The 19,781-nt window shown below is 41.4% G+C and overlaps 1 protein-coding gene across 2 annotated transcripts in view; it reads left to right on the forward strand.

The window, feature by feature from the left end:
• The window catches only part of GRID2 (glutamate ionotropic receptor delta type subunit 2), a 716,446-nt gene that overhangs the window by 461,916 nt on the left and 234,749 nt on the right, over window positions 1-19,781 (forward strand). The gene's annotated exons all lie outside the window — the stretch shown is intronic.

Here is a 19,781-nt window from a genome sequence, read left to right on the forward strand (position 1 = left end):
GCTTATGCAAAATCACCCTGTGCCAAATTCAGTAACTGTTCGACAATCCTTCCCAACACCAAAGTGAAAAACATGTAGACAAACCAAAACAGTACCAACAGATTACAATAGTCACCAGAGTCGGGTCACAACAGAGAGAGCAAAGGAAGTACACTATCACAAAAATGGTAGATTAGTGTGAAAAAGAGACAGGATACCAGGAATGCAATGATCAGAGCAATGAGGAAGCAGTTATCTCACAGGAAGAATGCTATAGTCGACAACCTAAGAAGGATTGGCATCCTCTTCTATGGTTTCATAGCCTTGGTCTCAATGTCAATCCAGACAAGAGGGAAGCATGTGACTAGTGTGAGGAGCTGTCAACCACAATTGTCTAACTAGCTTTGAAGCAGAGCTTATGCTGCAGGACAGAGAAAAAGCAAAGCCTGCTTAAACGCATTTATAGGCACAATCAGTGCATCCTTAGCAACATACCACTAGTAGAGGATGACACCAACACAGGTGTTAAACACTGTCTTCCCTGTAGTAACATACCAGTGTGAAGACTCTTCTCACCTACCAGAAACTTAAAGAAATTCATCAACATTGAATAATAATGTACTGCCCTCAATATTTCACTAAAGCATCTTCTATTGCACCAACAGAAAGCCATTTTTAAAATGTATGTATATCAATACCATATCTAGAATTTTCTGTGTTTTCTCCCAGAACATAAAACCTTCATAAAGAAGTGTAGCATTTATGAATCTAAATAAATATTATGCAAAATAATCATCATCTTCTAGTCTCTGCTTTTTCTGCATATTTCAACGCTGTAGAATAAACTTTGGCAAAGACTGCGCAGCAAAATATTTCAGAGCTTAGGCAATGTCAATTCTTTCATTACCATACAAATGTAATTAACAATAAACGTGAAAACAGTGTATCTTGTAAACTTTACTGCAGTACCTTCTAAAATCCTTTCAATTAGCTTTATAATGGTCTTTATTGAGTAAGCTGAGTCTTGTATGCTGCAGAGGCCAAATTTCAATTAAATGTAAGATCTTTAAAGAAATCAAAACATAGGGAAGTATAACTGAAACAGTTTGTTTGATGGTTTCTTTGCTGTTTTACTGTTATGTTATTCCTCTTACCATAAACCAATTGTTTCTGGAAATAAATGAATGTTTTAGCTTCTAATTAAAGCTTCTTTTTCCGGCCTGGGCTTTCACAGTATGACGCACGCTAACGGACAGGAAGAGGAAAAGACCAAGGGTGAGTATAGATTTTTTTTTTTTCGAGAGGACCCTGCTGTGTACATTTCATTAATGGGAGGGAGGTATCTGGTACCTCCAAAAACACCTCTACAAACACCTACTGGTAGGTTGATTAGATTGTGAGCCCCATGGAGACAGGGATTGATCTGGCAAGGTCTGTGCAGTGCTGCGGAATATGTGTGCACTATATAAAAAAAAGAATTATTATTATCAAATTAATCTCATATGAACAGCACAAGATTAAGGATATAGAGGACATAGAGTTGTACTTAAGTTCTAAAATCCGGGCACATGTCGGTTTGGGTGCTGGGTGGAAGGGGCTAGTCGTGTGAACAGTCTGGAGCCTAGGGGACACTTAATCTGCCATTTCTGTGTGATATCCATCACAAGCCTCTAGTAAACATTTACTGTATGAGACTCCCTGAACATCAATGGCAGCAAATCACTGCCTCCTTCTGCTGTTCCCTCCAGCTTTCAGGAGGAGGGAGTTGTACAGGACAACATATCACACTGTAAGTGAGGAGAGCAGAATTAGCCATACTCTCCTGCTTCAGCCCCTCCTATTCATTTGAGCTCAGACTTATAAACAAAGATCCATGCAGACAGCACAAAAATAAGTAACAAGAATGCAGATTCACTTGATGAACATTCTGGAATAACTATCATGGCAGTAAAGGCAGGTTATATAACTTATTTGAACATCCCCTTTAATTATTATTATCTGCAATATTCATTTATACAATTTTTTTGAAGTTTATACAGGTGCATGGAGAGGGCTCAAAGGCTGAGCCCTCTCCATAGCCGGTAAGTGTTTTCTGCATGTTGCAGCAAACACTTAACAGTAACTAGTGCTAGCACCAATGGTGAAGATCGTCCCTCCCCGTGACGTCTTTGAGAAGCGGCGATCAGTTGCCATGACAGCCTCGGGTCTTCCGAGGCTGTAGTATGGCAGTATATGATAGGATCAATCAGACAACTTAGGGTTAAAGTAACCTTGAGGGTCTGAAAAATAGTAAAAATAAAATTTCAAATCAACCCCCGTTCCCTAGAAGTCATATAAATTTAAATAAATAGTAAAAATCATAAACACATTAGGTATCGCCACGTCAGAAGATGCCCAATGTATCAAAATATAATAATTGTTTTTCACTGTGTTTAACCCCATAATGGAAAATAGCGCCTGAATTCAAAAATGGCACTTTTTTCAATTTCTTTTTACAGAACGTTTTCAATATCTACAAATTCCAACATGACTGTAATTTGAAAGACAGACAACAGGTATCCTTGCTCTGCTAACTGCTTAACCAGTCAAAAGTAAACTTCTGCATGAAAGTACACTTACTTAAACTTTTAAGGAAAGAATTATGGCAACCCAAATGAAACAAAATCAACATTTTAACATAAGTTAAAACCAATAAGTCCTTATCAAGCATGAGAATTTAAGAGTAAATGTTCAATAGAACTCATAAAACTCCAGAAATAAATATATCTCTGTGAAAATCACAAAATCACAGAAAAAAGCAAAACTCCATAGAAAAACACTAAGGAGTTAAACTGAACTGCAAGTGCTTTTTCATCACTGCATTTGCACCAACATTTTCCTGAGGATTGTTCTTCCCAGTGATGTTATCGATGGGGCTTTGTTGGCAGCATTTAAAGGGTGACTCCTGCCTACTATTAGTGCCAGCATGAATTGGGGGTGTGGGGGTGAACATTTGGGATTGAACAGAATCTTTTGGTTCTGGTTTGGCCAAGTTGAGACTTTGCACTTTACTGGGTCCACTTATCCCTATGATGTATGTAGTTTATTAATACATTTGGAAATTTATTGAATATAATTTTTTAATTAATGTTTATATTCATGTATACAATGTCAAAATGGTGTATTGAAACATCATTTTTATTTTTTCTTGGTATTTTTTAAAAATGTTTTGCTCTTTAAAGGCTTCTTGCACATAATCAAAATTAACATTTACAGAAGTATAATGCAAACTACCTACTTGAATCAAAAAATAAATGAGTTGGATAAGGCTCAGGTGTTCTCTGTACTGTGTTATGCTCCAGTTTAAAAGGGATTTCTCTCAATGTATTTTAATAAGCAATAACTGTTGAGTCTACATGGTTTTCACAGAAACCCTACCTATTAAATAACAAGAATATTTCATATCATGTTCCGTAACCTGTTAACCTGATTTTTAAACCTATAAACTCAAAATTCGTAGGTCAGCAATTTTGCCAACATTGAGTTGTGCTGCACTGTACTGTTCCCGTAGTGCGCTATGCGCCCATTGCAGTCTATGTGGGACGTATAGCCAACGTATATACGTTGGCCGTATACAAGTCCCCAATATGGGTGTGTGAATGCAGCCTAAGCTATACAAAAAACACAAACTCAGTATAGGCGGTCCCCTACTTAAGAACACTCGACTTACATATGACCCCTAGTTACAAATGGACCTCTGGATATTGGTAATTTATTCTACTTTAGTCCTTGGCTACAATGATCAGCTGTAACAGTTATCAAAGGTGTCTGTAATGAAGATTTATTGTTAATCCTGGTTCTTATGACAACCCAACATTTTTAAAATCCAATTGTCACAGAGACCAAAAAAGTTCTGGCTTGGATTACAATGATAAAATATTCAGTTCCGACTTACATACAAATTCAATTTAAGAACAAACCTATAGACCCTATCTTGTATGTAACCCGGGGACTGCCTGTAAATTGTGCTTTAATGTTGGTCGTTAATTGAATTTAAATGGTCATTTACCTTTATATAAATGTTGCATAAATCAATACTACAAAGTAATCTAAGAAATGTTGTGATATATTGTACATGAGGAAAATGTTTCTGTCTTCACTCATTAGGATCTTTTCATACCCCCTATATTCGCATTTGACTTTTACGTCACAGGTAGATTACATCACATGCAGATTTATGGAGGATAAAGAAGGAGGTGTGAGATACATAGACTACAAACATATACCAGAAATAAAACTATAAGGTGTTGACTCCAAAGAAGAAGAACTTGTCAGAGAAGCAATAAGACGGAGCACACTCTCACCTGTGCCCATAAAGCACACGAAAATACAATAAAAAAGTTAAGGCTCAACTCCTTTTCAAATGAACAATTCAATCTGATTAAAAGCTTCCACACCACTCCAGTATATTCGGAAATGGAAGACATTCTACATCGCTTTGTGCATAGGTCCCAATAAATGATCCTTGTAGCCAGGCATCAATTTACCAGCCCGAAACCTGTCTTGGATCTTATATAAAAGGACCAAATAGATTGTGCAGATCGCCCGAGTATAAAGATTCCTAGTAAAATATTTAAAGGTACAATTGCTTAATTTAATTATATTGGTAGTCTACCAGTGTGTAAATATCAGTCTGTACCCTGCTTTATGAATAGAGTAAAAGGCTAAAAAGTTGTATTAAGAAGGACCATTATCTGTTTGTATAAGATATGTATACCCACATTCTATTTATTTTAGCCTGGTTTCACCCACCGATTGAGACTTCAGCGGCAGTCTGCAGATCAGCGGGGTACCAGGTTAAAATGAAGAGCATAGAGTTATGCAAAGCCAAGAGGTGCTCTGGTGACATAGACCAGAGCCTCTGGCTCATTTCCATATTTTTATAAAGCGTCTTCTAGAACTATACGGCCATTGCATAAAAAAAAAAACAGGCCGCAAACTTTGCAAAAGGACAGGCATGTAAGTGCCCTTTAAGCTGATATAAGTTATTATAAAAACATAAATAGAAAGCCTAAATATTAGAGAAGTACATTTTTTCTCATTTATTTTAACTGAAATAATCTATCTGGTAACATATTTGCTCTTTTCCTCTACTCTTTAAGGAAAGTATATTATCCTTTTTTAGATTTTTTACTGTATGACATCTAATTGAAGCTGACTTCCTTGTGATAGGTTGCAAATAGGCAATGGCAAATTCATGTTCTCAGTTACAATTTTTCAATCATCCATCAAGTGCCAACAGACAAAAGTAATACAGTAAGGAAGTGATCAAATATGTACTTGCTTAGCATTTTCTCCATCTTTTCAGTGTGATGGATGGCCAGGCGATATGATTTAATCTTCAATACCAACACCTCAACATTTAAGTCGGAATGGTTTATGCAGATATGTTGGAATGATTGAGGATGTGCATGGGTTTGATTTGATTTATCTCACTTTCAGTACAGAGTATTAGATTTGTAGGATTGAAGCTCTGATAGATATTGGTAAATTGTTAAAAGGCTGTTTATACACTGCATAGAACTTCAATGTGTTTTTGGAGGCACACACAAAAAGATTACACTCACATGTGCAACTAAAATTGCAAAATGAAATAAGCAGTTACTCATACCAAGATATTAAGACATTTGTTTAACTACCATTCTAACTGCATTTAATACATTTTCAGGGGTAAGAACTAGAGCTTATTTAATTTCTCAAAAATTTGTTTAGACTGATCTCCACAGATTTTCAAAAAATTCTATTTCAGCCTGAATCAAAGTGGTCTGAACCGGGAGGTTGTAGAAACCATAGGCTCACAAAAAGTTGTTGGGCAAAGGCTCCAAGAAGATTCCCTTCCTGGAAGAGCATCCAGTGCTGCATTAGGTTGGCTACTTTCTGAAAGCCTCCTGGTTTTTGCAAAATATATGTAGTGACGAGGATAAGATATTTACCTATCCTTCTGTGTCGCAGCTGCATTTGTCACTGAAATGGGAGTTTTGGTGCAGTCGGACCGTGTATCATATTTAACATGCAATGTCACCACCTTGAGGACCAGCTCCCCCATGCCAAGTAATAGCTCCAGGTGGGCAGATACTTTTTCTAGAGCCTCTTGGTCTCAGCAGAAATTCTAACCATGCAGAAATTCAGGCCATTGCAAAATTGTCTACATGAAGTTGGTGAAAGCTTCCACAACTATCCAGTCTCAAAACTTTGCTACACTAAATTGACAGGAAATAGAGATTTGTGCAGAATCTAATTTTCATGAAATTCTAATCAAATTACACTTCGTCCAATTCACTCATCTCTAGTTAAAACTGCTGTATAAACCGCAGAAACATAAAGACCAATGGGAGAAAATAAGCCAATGGACATATTTCAAGCAGTGAAAAAGAATTACCGTAAAATATATTCAACAGATTTGCAAGAGGCTCGATTTTTCGGGTTTGGGGTTCAGGTGCACTTGCGAAAACCAAATCAGGCATATTAACACCCATAGAAACAAGCCATTGTTTTGATAGTAAAGGGGTGTTCCTTTGGCCAATCACAGCCATAGCTAGTAGCTAGGTGTTTATTTGCTCAAACAGGAAATTAATTCTGCCAGAGCTCTTACAAAAATCTTTGTTCATTCTTGTGATAAATGGGGATCTCTATGGTTGGATACATCATACACACAAAGCTATGAACCCTCTCCCACCCCATAACTTTTGGCTAAATTAACCAAATTCCTTATTTAGAGGGCCACCGTTCAATTTGAAATGCAGCAGGAGTTCTACAACAATAGTAAATGATAAAATATGGAACTGAATGAGACTTGTATAAATATGTGAGCTGTAAGACCCACACTAATGGCAACTGCAGGCAGCCAATTGAAGGAAGAATATTATCCCCATGAAAAAGAATGTGGATGGCTAAGGGGAGTTTGATCCTTTGACAGAACACAAATTCATCAGGAGATGTCTGGAGCAGCCGAGCTTAGAAGAACATAGACAAATTGGTTGCACACACTTACTAAATATAAAAGTAGGAAAGTTTTAAATAAACTCCTGTGATCACTTATTCTTTTTTGTATAACACTAAACTTTTTATTTCTAAGACACTATGCCGTTGACGCCAGCTCTTTAAAGTGACATTCATTGTGTATATTTAAGCTTTTCAAGAGCACTTTAAAAGACAAGAGTGGAAAAATGAAAACATGAAAAATTATAGATTAAATAGCAGTTTACCTGCTTTAATTGAACAGGAGAAGCTGAACTGCTTGATAGCGATCCAATAAATGCTCCTGGGCCATCAAGTTTCTGAGCAAATTATCTGCTTTTAAATTATGCTAATTGAATTGAGGCAAGTTGCAAATTTCTGCATTTATCCTGAGTGCAAGCAACTAAGGACGTGTGTTCAACAAAGGCAGTGGCTATACAATACTAACCGAATAATACATATTCTGTAGACATGCTCAATACATACCGTACATTAAATCACTGAAGAGCTATAAATAAGATACCGTATTACAGAAATTGCATTTGTACTTGTAATTTAAAATAGTGGAAATATAAATAGTACCATATATGGGGAGCTTGTTATTGTCTGACCTTTTTGACACATCTAGTTCTATCAATAAGCTCTCATTCACAGGGGCATGTCTAAAAAGTAAAATGGTTTTGAAACCATTTTGGGCCAGTATTGTATCTGCACTTTTTTTTACATCCATAAACTAAAAAAAGTAGAAAATTTTTGCACAAAAAAGAAAGATGCAATGGGATTGTCTTTTTCTCCCAGGTGAAACTAGACAAGCTTTTACCCTTTATTTGCAAGTTTAAAAAAAAACAGTTTTTTGACGAACATGCACCAAAACACCTAGAAAAAAAAGATAATTAAAGAGAGTTATACCTGGACTGATGCACTATGAGGCTTATTTACTAAGGGTCTGCGGCCGCACTTTCTGTTGGATTTTCCAACATTTTCGGGATTCGCGGCTATGTGACAAGCATTTAACTGGGGATTGTGTTGCACGCAATCAGATTGCGGGATTCAACTTTTTAATTGTGTCGCAAGATCTAGCACTTACATACACCCGGAATAAGAGGGTGAACTCCGGTGGACCTGAGCGAGGAAGCAACACATGCAGGATATCGAACAATGCACTTTCAGGGAACGCGTCAGGGTGGGTAAGTAAATGTGCCCCAATGAGTTAAAGTGCTAATTCAGCAATGACAAAAAAAATTTGCAGGGTTCTCAAAAATTTGCAAAAAACCCCATAAAAACATTACAGATTTTCAGCTGATTTACATGAGAATTTTCTATATGACAATTCACTACATATGCAGTTACCCTTAGGGTCTTTTTAACCCTCAGTGTAAGAGCATGTTCTTTTCTGGATGGCTGGGTGAGAGACTTTGGCTACAAATCAGTTAATAGAAGAGTAGACAAATATTCCACCAGCAATAAGCATTATTTCCCTGTAAAACAAATATATCTCCAAAGTATTGTTGTCTATAATTTCATAGAGATACATTTTTAGAAACAAAAAAATTATATGCTGCCATGTCCGGAGGATGGATCTACCATAATGTCATTTTTCCTCCTTTACATCTCTTTTTTCTTTTTTTTAAAGGTGATGGGAGTGTAGTATGCAAATCATTCTATGCTGACTGTATGTTTCAGTATTTGCAATGAGCGAAAGTTTACACAGATAAAACAAAATAGGATGCAAATGTAATGCAAACCAAATACTTCATTTTACAGTCAGCTAAGTGCTATTTGGATACTAAATCTTACTCCTAACTCTCCCACACAAATGTAGAAGGCACGTGTACACTTATTGAAAACAAGGGACTTTACAACTGTACTTCTAGAGGTTGTCTGTCTCTAAACAGCACAAAATTATGAATACATACCAGATTGATCACATTCATAGAATTTTATAAAAATGGATGACACCCTTTAAAGTGTAGAGGCAGAGACTGACTATAGTAATATCCATTTCACAGCTATTTCAACAAATTTCTCAGAACACAATGCAAAAAATAAGGTTCTATGACACCTTACGTTTCTAACTTATTTTACACCAGATTCTAAAAGTGTTTCATGCTGGATAGTAAATTTGTCACAAGTTAAAATTATCTAGTCTAACTTGGCAGCTTCTATTATTTGGCTTTTTTTTACACAAAAAATGGACAAACATTTGGCTCATTTCGGCACACAGTGATGTCATAAATCAGTCATGTTTTTTTAATTTTTTACTATCTATATAAAGTACTATAGCTCTTTCTATCTTGCCAGTAAAATTTGGCGTATTATGTGTTTTTTGTGCAGCAGTCACCTCATTTGTATAAAATACAGGATTACAACAGAGGAACACATCTATAGTGACAACACCATCATTGCGTGATATATAGTAGCTAAATAGCTATTCAACCTTGTTTATTGGGTCAAAACATACCCTAATGGTGTTGTGAAGCTCCATTATGGGGAAAGTACTATGGGGATTTCTTCAATAAGTACTGTAATGAAAATATTAAAACCATTATGCCCCATGCACACGACCGTCTGGGGAACATTTGTATGGGTGCTAGCTTGCAGCCGTACATACGTCCCCCATAGATGGCCGCATGTGCGGCACTGTACCACTTCTTACACATGAAAAAGATAGGACATGTCCTATCTTTCCCTGTGTTACGGCCCATACGCCGTGGATCTCTACGGAGAGGGGAGGGATCACCCCTCCTCCACTCCATGGCGCCGAACCTATGCTCGCCCGGCTACGGTCCGGTGGGCATAAGTTTGTGTGCATGCCGCCTTATATTGCAAACTGTCACTTGAGGATATAAACAAGGGGGAATCATTGGTTGGCGCATCATGCAAGATCCTTAATCTTCCCTCCACTGGTGCATGATGCTCCAGATATACCAGATATATAGGTAGTAAGGGTTCAGGATGAGTTATTGGCCAGGAATTGTGACTTTTTACGGCTTATAAGTCAGAAAACTGGCATACAGAAAAAACTTTATTTATGTTTTATGTCCGTTTTATATTAATATTATTTTTTTAATAATTTATCCCTGTTTATAGTAGTGGACACCTAGAACACTGTGTAACTGAAGCTCACTCAAATTCTACAAAAATGCTGGAAAAAGGGAAAGTTTGGTTTGTGTAGCAAAAGCAATCACAAAATATATAATAACTCAGTAGTCAATAGAAATTATTACCCTTGACCTCTCCTCTCTATGATGGTTTATTTTATTATCTGTGAACACAACAATAATTGAAAACAGGAAAACACAATAAACTCTTGACCTGCACTATATTTGTGTGATTTAACTATGCAATAATTCTGAGAGTCCCATAATGATCTTTGTACATGAGCTCAATATCTCATGCACCTACACACTTTTATAAGGACACCCTGCTGGAAAACCTAAATGAAGAAAGCTTTATTACCCCTATTTAATGAAAAGGGAAAGTTAGTGTTCCTTAGACTACATGTGGAATAGTAGTTACTAGAGATGAGCGAACATACTCGTCCGAGCTTGATGCTCGTTCGAGCATTAGCGTATTCGAAACTACTCGTTGCTCGGACAAATACTTCGCCCGCTCGAGAAAATGGCAGCTCCCGCCGTTTTGCTTTTTGGCGGCCAGAAACAGAGCCAATCACAAGCCAGGAGACTCTGCACTCCACCCAGCATGACGTGGTACCCTTACACGTCGATAGCAGTGGTTGGCTGGCCAGATCAGGTGACCCTGAAATAGACTAGCCCCTGCTGCTGGTCAGGGAAAGCGTTAGGCTGTTCAATTAGAATAGTGTTAGGCAGGAGTGATTCTACAAGAACCCAACAGCCCTTCTTAGGGCTACAATAACGTTATACTTTTTTTTTTTTTATTTGCAGCTAGTACCATATTGTGAGGAATTTGCAGGGGGACTTGCTACCGTTGTGTTTAGCTCTTAGTGACACACATATCCACCTCAAACACCAAAGTGGGAAAATTTATTAGGGGTTTGATTTCAATTAGGCACAGTCTGCCATTTACTTTTTATTTTACGTTTATTTTTTCATAACTCAGCGTCATCTCATCTGGCATAGCAGTGTGCTTTCATACTTGGCTAGAAAATAGCCATAGGAGAATCCAAACGGCTTACTTAGGCCTACAATAGCGTTATATATATTTTATTTCTGGTTGATCTGCTGGTGGCTGTCCTTGCTGCAGTGCATCTACTACCATATTGTGAGGAATTTGTAGTGAGACTTGCGACCGTTGTGTTTAGCGCTTACTGACGCACATATCCATCGCAAAGACCGAAGTGGGAAAATTTATTAGGGGTTTGATTTCAATTAGGCACAGTCTGCCATTTACTTTTTATTTTACGTTTATTTTTTCATAACTCAGCGTCATCTCTTCTGGCATAGCAGTGTGCTTTCATACTTGGCTAGAAAATAGCCATAGGAGAATCCAAACGGCTTACTTAGGCCTACAATAGCGTTATATATATTTTATTTCTGGTTGATCTGCTGGTGGCTGTCCTTGCTGTAGTGCATCTACTACCATATTGTGAGGAATTTGTAGTGAGACTTGCGACCGTTATGTTTTGCGCTTACTGACGCACATATCCATCGCAAAGACCGAAGTGGGAAAATTTATTAGGGGTTTGATTTCAATTAGGCACAGTCTGCCAGTTTCTTTTTATTTTACGTTTATTTTTTTAATAACTCAGCGTCATCTCATCTAGCATAGCAGTGTGCTTTCATACTTGGCTAGAAAATAGCCATAGGAGAATCCAAACGGCTTACTTAGGCCTACAATAGCGTTATATATTTTATTTCTGGTTGATCTGCTGGTGGCTGTCCTTGCTGTAGTGCATCTACTACCATATTGGGAGGAATTTGTAGTGAGACTTGCGACCGTTGTGTTTAGCGCTTAGTGACGCACATATCCATCGCAAAGACCGAAGTGGGACAATTTATTAGGGGTTTGATTTCAATTAGGCACAGTCTGCCAGTTTCTTTTTATTTTACGTTTATTTTTTCATAACTCAGCGTCATCTCATCTGGCATAGCAGTGTGCTTTCATACTTGGCTAGAAAATAGCCATAGGAGAATCCAAACGGCTTACTTAGGCCTACAGTAGCATTATATATATTTTATTTCTGGTTGATCTGCTGGTGGCTGTCCTTGCTGTAGTGCATCTACTACCATATTGTGAGGAATTTGTAGTGAGACTTGCGACCGTTGTGTTTAGCGCTTACTGATGCACATATCCATCGCAAAGACCGAAGTGGGACAATTTATTAGGGGTTTGATTTCAATTAGGCACAGTCTGCCAGTTTCTTTTTATTTTACGTTTATTTTTTCATAACTCAGCGTCATCTCATCTGGCATAGCAGTGTGCTTTCATACTTGGCTAGAAAATAGCCATAGGAGAATCCAAACGGCTTACTTAGGCCTACAGTAGCATTATATATATTTTATTTCTGGTTGATCTGCTGGTGGCTGTCCCTGCTGTAGTGCATCTACTACCATATTGTGAGGAATTTGTAGTGAGACTTGCGACCGTTGTGTTTAGCGCTTACTGATGCACATATCCATCGCAAAGACCGAAGTGGGAAAATTTATTAGGGGTTTGATTTCAATTAGGCACAGTCTGCCAGTTTCTTTTTATTTTACGTTTATTTTTTTAATAACTCAGCGTCATCTCATCTAGCATAGCAGTGTGCTTTTATACTTGGCTAGAAAATAGCCATAGGAGAATCCGAACGGCTTACTTAGGCCTACAGTAGCATTATATATATTTTATTTCTGGTTGATCTGCTGGTGGCTGTCCTTGCTGTAGTGCATCTACTACCATATTGTGAGGAATTTGTAGTGAGACTTGCGACCGTTGTGTTTAGCGCTTACTGACGCACATATCCATCGCAAAGACCGAAGTGGGTAAATTTATTAGGGGTTTGATTTCAATTAGGCACAGTCTGCCATTTACTTTTTATTTTACGTTTATTTTTTCGTAACTCAGCGTCATCTCATCTGGCATAGCAGTGTGCTTTCATACTTGGCTAGAAAATAGCCATAGCAATAGGATAGCATCGTTTGGTTTTAAAAACTAAAAAACACAAAAAAAAAAAACACAAAAAAACACAAAAAAAAAGTAAAAAAAAAAGTTATAACTTTCATTTTCAAAATGTTTAACCCGAGGGCTAGGGGTAGAGGACGAGGGTGGGGACGTGGGCGTCCAACTACTGCAGGGATCAGAGGACGTGGTCCTGGGCGGGTGAGACACCACCTGCTGATGAGGGAGCAGGGGAACGCCGCAGAGCTACACTCCCTAGGTTCATGTCTGAAGTTACTGGGACTCGTGGTAGAGCACTGTTGAGGCCAGAACAGTGCGAATAGGTGATGTCGTGGATTGCCGACAATGCTTCGAGCAATTTGTCCACCAGTCAGTCTTCCACGCAGTCCACCCATGTCACCGAAATCGGCACTCCTCCAGCTCCTGCACCTCAGCCTCCTCCCCCCCAGTCTGCCCCCTCCCAGGAAAATTTGGCATTTGAACCGGCATACTCTGAAGAACTGTTTTCGGGACCCTTCCCACAGTCACAAACCACTTGTCCGGTTGCTGCTGAGCAATTTTCCGATGCCCAGGTTTTCCACCAGTCGCAGTCTGTGGGTGATGATGACCTTCTTGACGTAGTGGAAGAAGTGTGTAAAGAGGTGTCCGACGATGAGGAGACATGGTTGTCAGACAGTGGTGAAGTTGTTGTCAGGGCAGGAAGTCCGAGGGGGGAGCAGACTGAGGGATCAGAGGATGATGAGGTGACAGACCCAAGCTGGGTTGAGAGGCCGGGTGAACACAGTGCTTCTGAGACGGAGGAGAGTCCTCGACCAGAACAGGTTGGAAGAGGCAGTGGTGGGGCCAGACGGAGAGGCAGGGCCAGAGCAGGTACATCAGCGCCAAATGTGTCACGTAGTGAAGCTCCCGTGGCGAGGGCTCCCGCGGCGAGGGCTAGATTTTCAGAAGTCTGAAGGTTCTTTAAGGAAACACCGGATGACCGACGGACTGTGGTGTGCAACCTTTGCCAAACCAGGATCAGCAGGGGTTCCACCACTACTAGCTTAACTACCACCAGTATGCGCAGGCATATGAATGCTAAACACCCCACTCAGTGGCACCAAGCCCGTTCACCTCCGGCCTTGCACACCACTGCTCCTTCCCCTGTGTCAGCTGATAGTCAGCCCCCTGCCCAGAACCCTGGCACAAAAACCCCATCGTCGCCTCCACGATCCTCCACAGCATCCACCAGCGTTCAGCTCTCCATACCCCAGACGCTGGAGCGGAAACGGAAATATAGTGCAACCCACCCGCACGCCCAAGCCCTTAATGTCCACATCTCCAGATTGCTTAGCCTGGAGATGCTGCCCTATAGGCTAGTAGAGACCGAGGCCTTTCGCAGCCTCATGGTGGCGGCCGCCCCTCGGTATTCGGTCCCCAGCCGCCACTACTTTTCCCGATGTGCCGTCCCAGCCCTGCACCAGCACGTGTCAGACAACATCATCCGTGCCCTGACCAACGCCGTTTCTGACAAGGTCCACCTGACCACGGACACGTGGACGAGTGCTGCTGGGCAGGGCCACTATATATCGATGACGGCACATTGGGTTAACTTGGAGGAGGCTGGGACCGAGTCTGACCCTGCGGCTGGTCATATACTGCCGACGCCGAGGATTGAGGGGCCTACCTCGGTCCAGGTCTTTCAGGCCTACTATGCCTCCTCCTCCTCCCACCCCTCCTCCACCTCCTCCTCCGAACTACCATCCGTGGGCATGGCGTCATCAGTCGCTAGCTCTAGGCACAGCAGCAGTGCCGTCGCTAAGTGACAGCAGGCGGTGCTCAAACTGCTGAGCCTAGGCGATAAAAGGCACACCGCCCAAGAACTATTACAGGGCATCACGGCGCAGACTGATCTGTGGCTGGCACCGCTGAACCTGAAGCCAGGCATGGTTGTGTGTGACAACGGCCGTAACCTGGTGGCGGCTCTGCAACTCGGCAGACTGACACATGTGCCATGCCTGGCCCATGTGTTAAATCTCATAGTTCAGCGTTTCCTCAAGACATACCCCAATCTGTCTGATTTGCTCACGAAGGTGCGCCGCATCTGTGCGCATTTCAGGAAGTCCAGCACAGATGCTGCCACTCTCAGGGCAGCGCAGCGCCGCCTCCAACTGCCTACTCACCGACTGTTGTGCGACGTGCCCACGAGGTGGAATTCAACATTAACCATGTTATCCAGAGTTTACCAGCAGCGCAGAGCGATTGTAGACTGCCAGATGTCAACTTCCACCAGAACTGGTAGTCAGGTCAGTCAGCTTCCTCAAGTCTACAATGAGGAGTGGACGTGGATGTCTGATATCTGTCAGGTGCTGAGTAACTTTGAGGAGTCAACACAGATGGTCAGTGGCGATGTCGCCATCATCAGCCTCACCATCCCGCTGCTTGGCCTGTTGAAAAACTCTCTGATCAGCATGAAGTCAGAAGCTTTGCAATCTCCACCAGGTGAAGGAAGCTCAACCTGAATAATTTATGCACTCCTCCTCCTCATTTTCCTCCTTCTCCTCCTCTTTGTACACTAAAGCAGAGGAAACTGGCTATTTTTTTGACAGGGCCCACTGGCTCTAGCTATAGTACTTTATGCATTTAATTTTTCTGGAGGGCCACCTACCCGGTCCTCTGTTTTAAACAATTTTTGGGAGTGCCACATACAGGCACTCAATCTATTCAATTTTTCTGGAGGGCCACCTACCTGCTCCTCTGGTTTGAAAACTTTTTTGGACTGCCACATACAGGCACTCAATCTATTTCATTTTTCTGGAGGGCCACCTACCTGCTCCTCTGGTTTGAAAACTTTTTTGGACTGTCACGTACAGGCACTCAATCTATTCAATTTTTCTGGAGGGCCACCTACCTGCTCCTCTGGTTTGAAAACTTTTTTGGACTGCCACATACAGGCACTCAATCTATTCAATTTTTCTGGAGGGCCACCTACCTGCTCCTCTTGTTTGAAAACTTTTTTGGACTGCCACATACAGGCACTCAATCTATTTCATTTTTCTGGAGGGCCACCTACCTGCTCCTCTGGTTTGAAAACTTTTTTGGATTGCCACATACAGGCACTCAATCTATTTCATTTTTCTGGAGGGCCACCTACCTGCTCCTCTGGTTTGAAAACTTTTTTGGACTGCCACATACAGGCACTCAATCTATTTCATTTTTCTGGAGGGCCACCTACCTGCTCCTCTGGTTTGAAAACTTTTTTCGACTGCCACATACAGGCACTATCCAAATTAAATTGTCTCCATAGCAGCCTCCACACGTTGTCTCCATTGCTACCTCCAAAAGTCGTCCATATAGCTGCCTCCATAAATCGTCCCCTTATCAAACGAGGTGTGTCAGGCAGAAATTTGGGTTGTTTTCATGGATTCCACATCAAAGTTGTTAACTTTGTCGCCACCCTGCTGTGTAATCCACAAAATATACTGGGAAACTTTTACCATTTACGGATATTATTTCAGCGCTTTTTGCGCATCTGTTTACATTCCCCTCACCCGCCATATCCCAAACTTATAAGAACGCTACTACACTTAACTTGGTGGAGACTGGGACCGAGTCTGACCATGGGGCTGGTCATATACTGCCGACGCAGAGGATTGCGGGGCCTACCTCGGTCCAGGTCTCAAAGGCCTACTATACCTCCTCCTCCTCCCACCCCTCCTCCACCTCCTCCTCCTCCGAATTACCATCCGTGGGCATGGCGCCATCAGTCGGTAGCTCTAGGCACAGCAGCAGTGCCGTCGATAAGCGACAGCAGGCGGTGCTCAAACTGCTGAGCCTAGGCGATAAAAGGCAAACCGCCCAAGAGCTATTACAGGGCATTCCACATCAAACTTGTTAACTTTGTCGCCACCCTGCTGTGTAATCCACAAAATATACTGGCAAACTTTTACCATTTACGGATATTATTTCAGCGCTTCTTGCGCATCTGTTTACATTCCCCTCACCCGCCATATCCCAAACTTATAAGAACGCTACTACACTTAACTTGGTGGAGGCTGGGACCGAGTCTGACCATGGGGCTGGTCATATACTGCCGACGCAGAGGATTGCGGGGCCTACCTCGGTCCAGGTCTCAAAGGCCTACTATGCCTCCTCCTCCTCCCACCCCTCCTCCACCTTCTCCTCCTCCGAATTACCATCCGTGGGCATGGCGCCATCAGTCGGTAGCTCTAGGCACAGCAGCAGTGCCGTCGCTAAGCGACAGCAGGCGGTGCTCAAACTGCTGAGCCTAGGCGATAAAAGGCACACCGCCCAAGAGCTATTACAGGGCATTCCACATCAAACTTGTTAACTTTCTCGCCACCCTGCTGTGTAATCCACAAAATATACTGGCAAACTTTTATCATTTACCGATATTATTTCAGCGCTTCTTGCGCATCTGTTTACATTCCCCTCACCCGCCATATCCCAAACTTATAAGAACGCTACTACACTTGATCTTATACAAAAGGTTCTTAGAAGTGCTGTTTGGGGAGTAGCCTAGAGACAGGGGCTTGGATTGGCGAAAGCTCGCCTGGAAGCGGAGCGCCAGCTCCATCCCAAGATCCAACTAACATAGTTTTAACTGCAGCACCTTTAATCTACTACTAGTTCACTGCCTCCATAATAATAATATTAATAATAATCTTTATTTATATAGCGCCATCATATTCCGTAGCGCTTTACAAATCATAGGAAACAAATACAAATGTAAAGTAACAGAGCACAACATTTGTATGGAACAACAGGAGTGAGGTCCCTGCTCGCCAGAGCTTACGGTTTATGAAGATGATGGGGTAACACGAGGTAAAAGAATATTTAATGGTCAAGCCATTCTTCTTAGGGAATAGAACAAAATATAATAAATGGAATTGCTGTCGCTTGAACCACTCAGCCGTCATCTTATATACCAGGTCCAGGGTGAATGGGACTGCAGAGAAGTCTGGTGCCTGTTGGTTGCTGGATAACAGATGGGAGGACGACACAGGACGGGTTAGTAGAAGAGTTAAAACTTCATGCAGTTAATGAGTGTTATAGGCTTGCCTAAAGAAATGGGTTTTAAGAGCACGTTTGAAACTTTGGAGGTTAGGTATTAGTCTGATAGTCCGGGGCAGAGCATTCCATAGAATTGGTGCAGCTCTAGAGAAGTCTTGGAGACGCGAGTGGGAGGTCCGCACTAGGGTAGAGGTTAATCTAAGATCACTGGCGGATCTAAGAGCAGGGGTTGGGCGATAGACTGAGATAAGAGAGGAGAGGTAGGGGGGTGCAGCATTATACAGAGCTTTATGGATGAGGGTTATTATTTTAAACTGTATTCGAAAGGAGACTTGCAGCCAGTGCAGCGACTGGCATGAACTGTAGGCATACATGGTCCCCTTATCAAACGAGCTGTGTCAGGCAGAATTTTGGGTTGTTTTCATGGCTTCCACATCAAACTTGTTAACTTTGTCGCCACCCTGCTGTGTAATCCACAAAATATACTGGCAAACTTTTATCATTTACCGATATTATTTGAGCGCTTCTTGCTCACCTCCTTTGGTTCCTCTCTGCCACCCATTGGTTTTAAGCCTGAGTCCATTTGGGGTATGTTGCCAAGACACTCTCTAGCCTGCCGCTGCTGCCGCTGCCTCTGCATGCCCTCCCCTATAGTGTCAGGGTCAATTATTGCATGTTTTAGATGCTATCTAGCTTCATTCTGTCACTCTGTCATGGCCATGCTGTTGCCCATAATTTTGGCATAATGGTGCGTTTAAGCAGCCTCAGAGGCATCCATGCATGCTGCCCCTGCTGTTTCCTGTCCATTTACGTGGTGTTTCCATCCTTTTCTGAGGTTTCCAGGTGGTTGGCCAAGCTTCCCTGTGCAGAGCCTTGGTCCCCTTGAAAAATGCTCGAGTCTCCCATTGACTTCAATGGGGCTCGTTATTCGAGACGAGCACTCGAGCATCGGGAAAAGTTTGTCTCGAATAACGAGTACCCGAGCATTTTAGTGCTCGCTCATCTCTAGTAGTTACATATTCTGATAAAATTACCACAAACCAAAGTAGCAGCATATCATATAACTCTACATTAGTATGTACCAGACTAGAGCTGGGAAAGACCATGTTCTATGTTAAAGAAATGATAATATAAAAGCCATTGATTTGCAGGTTTTTATAAAAGAAAATGTACTATTGCATTGTACAAACAACCGAAGATGAAAAACCTCCTAATACTAATAACTTTGTCAGCACTGTATTATTTGAAACACTGTACAGTTTCATTGGATGTTCTAGGACAGTGGTGGTGAACCTATGGCAATATACAGTACCATTGGATGTTCTAGGTTACAGTGGTGGCGAACTTATGGCACAATACAGTACCATTGGATGTTCTAGGACAGTGGTGGCAAACCTATGACACTGTACAGCACTATTGGATGTTTTAGTAGAGTCGTGTTGAACCTATGGCCCTATACACTACCAATGGATGTTCTAACACAGTGATGGCAAACCTATGGAACTATACAGCACCATTGGATGTTCTAGTACAGAGGTGGCAAACCTATGGCACTGTACAACACCATTGGATGTTCTAGGACAGTGGTAGCAAACCTATGGCACTATATAGCACCATTAAATATTCTAGGACAGTGATGACGAACCTATGGCAGGGCACTATACAGCACCACTGACTGTTCTAGGATAGTGGTGGTGAACCTATGACACTATAAA

This window comes from Engystomops pustulosus, chromosome 1, assembly GCF_040894005.1.
Source record: "Engystomops pustulosus chromosome 1, aEngPut4.maternal, whole genome shotgun sequence".
Lineage (NCBI taxonomy): Eukaryota > Metazoa > Chordata > Amphibia > Anura > Leptodactylidae > Engystomops > Engystomops pustulosus.